This window comes from Paramisgurnus dabryanus, chromosome 5, assembly GCF_030506205.2.
Source record: "Paramisgurnus dabryanus chromosome 5, PD_genome_1.1, whole genome shotgun sequence".
Taxonomy (NCBI): Eukaryota; Metazoa; Chordata; class Actinopteri; order Cypriniformes; family Cobitidae; genus Paramisgurnus; species Paramisgurnus dabryanus.
Genome location: NC_133341.1, coordinates 17,110,220 through 17,117,835, shown reverse-complemented (window position 1 = coordinate 17,117,835; position 7,616 = coordinate 17,110,220). Strand labels below are relative to the sequence as shown.

At 34.0% G+C, this 7,616-nt stretch overlaps 1 long non-coding RNA gene across 1 annotated transcript; it reads right to left on the bottom strand.

The window, feature by feature from the left end:
• Nucleotides 1–5,554: 5,554 nt before the first annotated feature.
• On the bottom strand, nt 5,555–7,557 carry LOC135748830 (uncharacterized). Its single transcript, XR_010532218.2, has 3 exons — nt 7,452–7,557; nt 7,178–7,325; nt 5,555–6,467 (listed from the first exon to the last, which is right to left on the bottom strand). It is a non-coding gene; the product is annotated as an uncharacterized lncRNA (long non-coding RNA).
• Between the last annotated feature and the right edge of the window lie 59 nt (nt 7,558–7,616).

The following is a 7,616-nucleotide window of genomic DNA, read 5'->3' as shown; positions in this document are numbered from 1 at the left end:
AGAAGTCCCGTGTGTTAAAAAACAGCTTTCCTGAAGTGCCGATGTGTGATGGACTAATTTAGACTAATAGGGCTTTTTTTGGACTCCATCTGTAGCGCTCATTTCATGTCATTAAACACGTTTTTTTTCCTCTTTTTTTTCTCCCATGTGTCTCCACATTTAGCAGAAGAAGGTGAGAACAAGTAGGTAGGCTCACAATTTACCACTGGGGACCTCTTATATTAGTTTTATGTTGCCTGAAAATCTCATGCAGTATGATATTTTCTGCATTAGTGTGTGAAAAGCTTATATATCACATCTGTACTGAGCAATTTGAACGTTTCACACATCTGTCAAACGTACGTTTCTGTGCATATGCTCACATTTCCACACCATCTGAAACATCCAGCATTTTTGACTTAAAAGATTTGTACTACTTTAAGATTATACAGCACAAAGTAGCTATTTTAAAAACAAAACACATTTGCTGAGCATTTGGCTGATTCACAATGAAGTGTCTGACAAAAGATAAATTAAAATGCATGGGGTTTTCTTCAGACAGAGTGAAACGGCAATACATTGGATAATGTGATTGACTAAAAAATAACTGATTTGTAATAACTTTTTCTTCTCAGAATGTACTGTCATCAAACTGAGGAAAAATCCATCATCCTGATCATTAGCAAAACATCTTCTCTCATATACAAATATATAACGAATAATCTGCTATGCTCTCTGAAAGACTAAGTTTAAACTATCAATAGGCGAGGCAAACCATAGCAATTACTTTTCAAATTGTTGTTCAGTTTCCTTGTTGTTTAAGGTCGCCATGAAATTGAAAACTGTATTTGTTATGATATATTGTAATGTTTTTTTTATATAAATGAATTATCTGGGCATTTTTTTTTTAATTCATGTGCCCTCATAATCTTTAATCAAAATTGCTAACCTCCTCTTCTCCTGATGACATCATGCAAACGTGGGTTGTTGCTGAGGTCAAGTAGTATGCATAGTTTATGTCAAGTCCTCAAACTTAAAAACTTTGTGTTTGGTTTGGGGTTAGGGCATAATATATGTGGCCTGGAACACAAAACCAGTTGTAAGGGTGAATTTTTTAATAAATGGAAAGCTAAATAAATATGCTTTCCATTGACGTATGCTAGGATAGAACAATAATTGGCCAACATACACCAATTTGAAAATCTGGAACTTGAAAGTGCAAAAAATCTAAATATTGAGAAAATCACACAAAAATCCAACTTTAAAATGTACATTCAACAAAGAACATTAAGTAACTTGAACAAAGATTTCTTTGTTGAAGGGCATCAGTTGATTATTTTGTGTTCACTGAATGAAAAGAGCATAATCATTCAGCTAACAAATATTATTTTGTTGACTGGACTTAGATGTATAAGTTTTTATCCAATTCGTTCACCCAACTTGCCAAACTGAGTAATCTGAACAAGCAATTAAAAAAAACAATGGTCGGAAGGGTTCCCAGCATGCATTGCGACAGGTTCACTTCTTTGGTTAATATTTACTAAAAAGATGACTGTTTTAATGTTTGCTTGATTTATTTATGTTGTTATGTTGTTAATGTTAGTTATATGTTGTATTTAGAGTAATTTTTTAAGAATTATGTTTGTTCATTGTTACCATGATTGATAAGTGTGTGTTCAGTGAAGAGGGCAGCACAACAAGTCAGCGCACATCATTGTTGCCTCACAGCAAAAAGGTCTCTGGTTTAAGTCAGACAAAGACTTTGTTTATGAGACCTTTCTAAGTACACTCCCACAGTCCAAAACATGTAGATTAGTTAAATTTTGATATACTAAATTACTCTTTACCCAACTTAGTCACTAGTTGAGTAAACATAGAAATTTGCTTATTACCTAATCAGTTTAAGTTGGTTCAACTTTTTGGTGTAAATTGACATTACTCAGTAAATTGAGTTAGGTGAACTATATCATCCAAGAGTTGAGTAAACTCAAAAAACCTGTGCAGCAATTTGCCTTGAAAATTTAAGTTAAGTCAACATTTTATTTTTTACAGTGCATTTAAAGTCCAAATTGAGTCCTTACCCTGCATATTAAAGGATTACTCCACTATCTTAAACCTCACCCCATGTCTTCTAAAATGTTGATGTCTTTTTTTGTTCAGTCAAGAAGAAATTAACTCTTTCAAAGCCATTGACGAGTTATCATGTCAATTAAGAGAAAACAGTTGCCTGAAAAAACGTGTTCCTGATGAGTTTTTATGGTAATCTGTAATACTGCAATTATCCACCAGATGGTGGACCAAATTTATAAAAAACTTAAGCCAAAAATTATTAGTTAATTTTACACGCCTTGTTTTGATAATCATTTTGAATTTGGTCTCGAAAAAAATTCCTTCACAAAAATGCAATTATTTCAGCTTTTGCTCAAAATTGTGTATTTTTTAAGAAAAATAACCAAACGTAACAGTTTATAAACAGAGGAAAAAAATAAAGATATGGTTTTGATTGTTTGTTTAATTAATGTTTGTTTAAGAGCAGAGGGTCTGTTCTTTCATTTGATATATTTGTATGTTTATATATTTTTAGAAGAAAGTTTTCCTGGAAGGCATTTTGTGAAACTTTTGGGAAAATCACAAAAAATGCTGGCGGGCAACTTTTCAAAAAAAGGATGCCGGGGAATGAGTTTTTTTTTTTTTTTTTTTTTAGAAAAACACAACATGATTTTTCTCAATTAAATTGACTTTATTGGAACCCAGCACTTTACAGTTTAAATGCAATTTAAAATTGCAGCTTCAATGAGCTTCAAATGGCTCTAAATGATCCCAACTTAGGCATAAGGGTCTTATCTAGCAAAACGATCGTCATTTTCAGCAAGAAAAAAAAAAGTACTTTTTAACCACAACTTCTCATCTTGCACTATCTGTGTGACCTCCCGTAATGTGTCATGACGTCAAATATCACGTGTGACGTATGCAAAACTACCAGCCTAGTGTTTACAAGCGGAGAAGAGGACCGTTCTGACGTTGTTGTACGTGGAATGATATTAATTAACGTCCTTGTGTTATATTTATTGTTTAAATGGTCCGCAAATGTGTGTTTCACATAAGTAACGCATTAACTTTTCACGTCATGACACATTGCATGCGGTCACACTTGCGCATCTGACAGATAGTGCAAGACAATAAGTTGTGGTTTAAAAGTACATATTTTTTATTTTCTTGGCTAAAATGACAATCGTTTCCCTAGACAATACTTTTATTCTTCGGTTAGGATCATTTAGAGCCCTTTGAAGCTGCGTTGAAACTGCAATCTTTTTTAAACTGTAAACTCTTAGGTTCCAAGAAAGTCTATTAAACAAAGAAAAATCCCAGAAATCAAAGAAAAGTCTCAAAAAACGTAATTTCTTCTCAACTGAACAAAGGAAGACATAAACATTTTGGATGATATCGGGGTGAGTAAATTATCTGGATTTTTTTAAGAAAGTGCAGTAATCCTTTAATAATAAAGATGGTTTGTTTAAGCACTCTTTACTGGCTTACAACTGCAATGCCCATGTTGACTGAATAGGAGACGTTATAAGCTTTTACATAAACCAAATTTTAATGGAAAGGGGTAGCAAAGCGAAGTTTGTAGGCAAGTTTCTGGTCAATTTTGATAGTGATTTTGGCACATCTACTAACTAAAGTTTTGTTATATTTACGATTGAAAATATTATTTCCAATCGATCCACAGTAGAAAACTCATGCCCTCTATTTTCCTTGTCTGATATTTCATTTCACACGGAAATATGTCAATATATGCAGTTGATGGAGACTTCCTGTTCATGGGGACTTTAAGTGAGGCAAACTGTCCTCATGTCATTCTGCAATATAATCAAAACCTAATATGAACAGTCCGTAATGAAACTCCTTTTTGAGATAACAGAGCTGGCATCAGAATTTGTGATCAAGTGGAAATTGAAAATGGCAAATTATGCAGCTTTACTTGGTTTATTACAATAGGAACCCCACAGATACCCTTTCGTGCCAAAGGTTATATATAATTCATATCATTTATTACTGGCAGAAAAGCTTAATAAAGGAGCACCTTCAATCCAACAGGATTAGCTGTGATAATTTGCCAAATTTTGGCAAAATATTCTTGGATTAGCTGGTGACTTTAATATCTCAGTTTGCCGGCTAGTGTGGCGTTTCGCTTGGGTTTCCATCAGGTGAAGGACCAGGTTTAATCAGTATTTTAAAGACATGTATGATAAATGAGTGTTTTCATTTTATAGGTTAAAAGGAATATGCACATTTCTGTTTCTGCATATATAACACATTGGATATAACCACTAAAGCACATTTGGTGATGGTACATAAAAACAGCTGGTATCTTGCACATCTTGACATCCAAAGTCTTGTTTTGTCAGTTAGTCCAGCGATAAAGTGTGATTTTCCATGACACCATCCTTTATCCCTAATTTTCACCAAACAGGTTAATTAGCATGTCAGAAAGTGACTAAGTGACTGAGATTTATATTTAGCAGGGCTTTCTCTAATCAGGGCTGGCAGTGTTCAGTCAAATGAGTCATAATTACTGTCACATCAAGTACCTTGGGTCTTTTGCACGAAGCAAGCTGAACGAACTCAAGTTGCAAGGTATGGTTTGAGTTGAGAAAACCTGTGTTGGTTTGGGTTTATCTGTTTTAAGATTCTGGTTATCAACTTTCTTTCTCAACTCCGAATCTATGATGCCCATGCTCTTTAAGGTCATGACCGACTTTACTTTCATTACTTGACATATTTCTGTGCCGCCGCCAGACCATAACTAACAGGGGGGCACGCGGCTTTTAACCAGGGGGACTCAATCAGCAACAATAACTTGCTAAAACAAGGCATAAAAACAACAAAAACAGTGCAAGCACACACTATCAGTACCATATCACGTCGCAATGCTGTTAACTATCTATAGCCACATATAAGCAAATCAAAACAACGCATAACTTACCTTAAAAAAAGCTGAAGGCGGCGTGGGCGAACATTAAACTTCCTTAAAACAGTGTCCTGTACATTTGAAAATTTCGGCTCAAACTTGTTGGCAATAATTTCCGAGTTTGAGCCAACCGGTATTAGCATGAAGTCACACTGAAAAAAAAAATCCTTTCAATTTACGTAATTTTAATGTGTACATCGGTCCCACATAATCCGATTGTGTAAAACCAACATAATTTTCCTCATTTAATTTTTATGTGTCAGACCAAAACATTTTAATTGTTTTAAGTAGTCTAATATAAATATGTTGACTCAAAGTGCTATTTCTCTTTACTATAACACATTTATTTTGTAATGTTTAAGTAATTTTATTATGTAAGGGGACTAGATTTTCATCTGTAATTCCAACATGCTTTTTTAATGCTTATATTATGGGATTATGTAACTCTAAAGCAATTTCATTATGTCTCTGGCCCCAGAATAATCACCCATAATTATCCAAATGTTATTTATTTCTTTTTTAAATACAAAATACATTTGCATTGGCATAAAAAGCAAAGAGTTTTGAACAAAAGTTTAGTGATATTGAGGCAAACCACTGCTTTCAGATCATCAATTAATTTAAATCACTACACATTAATTCATTAACAGTCAATAACTATTACAACAATCAGCACATGCAGTACATACAAAGGGGCAATTTCCCAGACAGGTTGTAGATTAGTCCATGACTAGGCCCTAGTTATATTAGAATATTTTTTACAAAAAAAGTTTACAAACAAACCTACATTACAAAAACAACACTGGAGTACATCTTGAGACAAAACAATGGCACTGATATATGTCAAGATATGTCAGTGCAATATGTTTTCAAATTAAGGCATTGCAAAAGTCTGGGACTAGGAAAAGCCCCATCTGTGAAACTGACCCAAATGTTTAAAATAGTTACTATCACAGTAGATTTAGAAGTGCTAAAGCACAAACACTGCATTCCAAAGAGACATGCAAAACAGTAAGTACTATTATTTTTTAAATGGATTTACAAACTGGAAAATATCAATCCTTCAGAAAGTCAGAGCTACAGCATTTGTATAAACTGATAATCAAAGATTCAACAAAAACAAAATACAACAACCATTTCCAAAATCAACTCTGAGCAGCAAACTGTTAATGTTTTAATAAGAGAAAACACTTAAAAAAGATAAATAAAAGGAACATAAATGAGCAGCACAGTCTTTCTGATCCTTTCACTGAAAGAAACGGTTCGTTAAAGTTACGCTCAATGCAGTTCCATTAAAATCTTTTGGATTTCCTCAAAAATAAAGCGGAGATCAGGATAGCTCAGGTTTAAGGCATACATCAGCTCAAACAACATGGCACGATGTTGCAACACCTTCATGCCTTCCAGGACTATACAAAGATCCTCTTCTTCATCACAAGAAGCATGTTGTTTGAGAGCACAAATCCCAACAGTGGTGTCTTCAAATGACCTCACTGATGCTGACTTCATCCATGCCCTGTACAAAACAGACCAATTTAGTTAAAGAAACAGAAAAATGTTACTGTTACAATAAAAGTGTCATTGGAAATTAGTACAATGCAAACAAATATAAATGTAAGTATACAGACCCATGTGCATTGCCACAGCATGTTACAATTGGTTACAAATATATGGGTTACAAAGCAAGGCAGCTGCACTGTCCACTGCTCTGGGTGTGTGTGCGCGTTTACTAGACTGGAATGAGTTTATATAAAGAGGCCACATTTCGAGTGTGTGCTACCATACCTGACAATCACAGCAAAAGTGAATTCTCTCATTCTCACTCTCATGTTGTTATAAACCTGTATAAATGTCTTTGTTCTGATGAACACGAAGGAAGACATTTATTTTGAGGAATGTTTGCAACCAAACTGTTCATGAGCCCCATTCACTTCAATAGTATTATATTTCCCCACTATGGAAGTGAATGGGGCTTATGATTGGTTTGGGTACAAACATTCCTCAAAATATCTTCCTTAGTGTTCAACAGAACAAAGACATTTATAAAGGTTTGTAACAACATGATAGGGAGTAAGTGATGAGAATTTTTATTTTTGGGTGAACTACCCCTTTAAATCTTCCCAGGTGTTTTAATGACCCTTGTGCCATGTAACTAAAACATACTACATTTTCTGTACTTCCAACAATGTTTACACATTTTTATGTCTATGAATCTATATTACTTACTTCTGTCATTTGATCATTGATTGTTCCAAGCCTTTTTGCTAGCTGTCCTCCTTTCTGATAGAAGAGTTTCGTCAGGTTTTTGGATTGGAGGTCCAGGTGACACGCAGGAACATTAGACAGTAGTGATTCTTTTAAATTCAGCATTTATCTGAAAACAGATTAACCAACCATTGTATATTTGAGTACTGCGAGTCAAAGAATAATACATGTATATTAGTTACAAAAATAAGATTTAGCTACTAACAGCAGTAAAACAGTGATAGGAATTACTTACCAATGCTTTTGAGTGTGTGCAAGGATGATAGACCTATAAGAGGAAATATTCAGAGGTGAAATCAACACATAACCTCAAATGATGAAGGTCACACATACACAGAGCAATAATGAAATAAGTATTAACGTTATATCAGTCATACAAAATTTTGACAAAATGAGACCT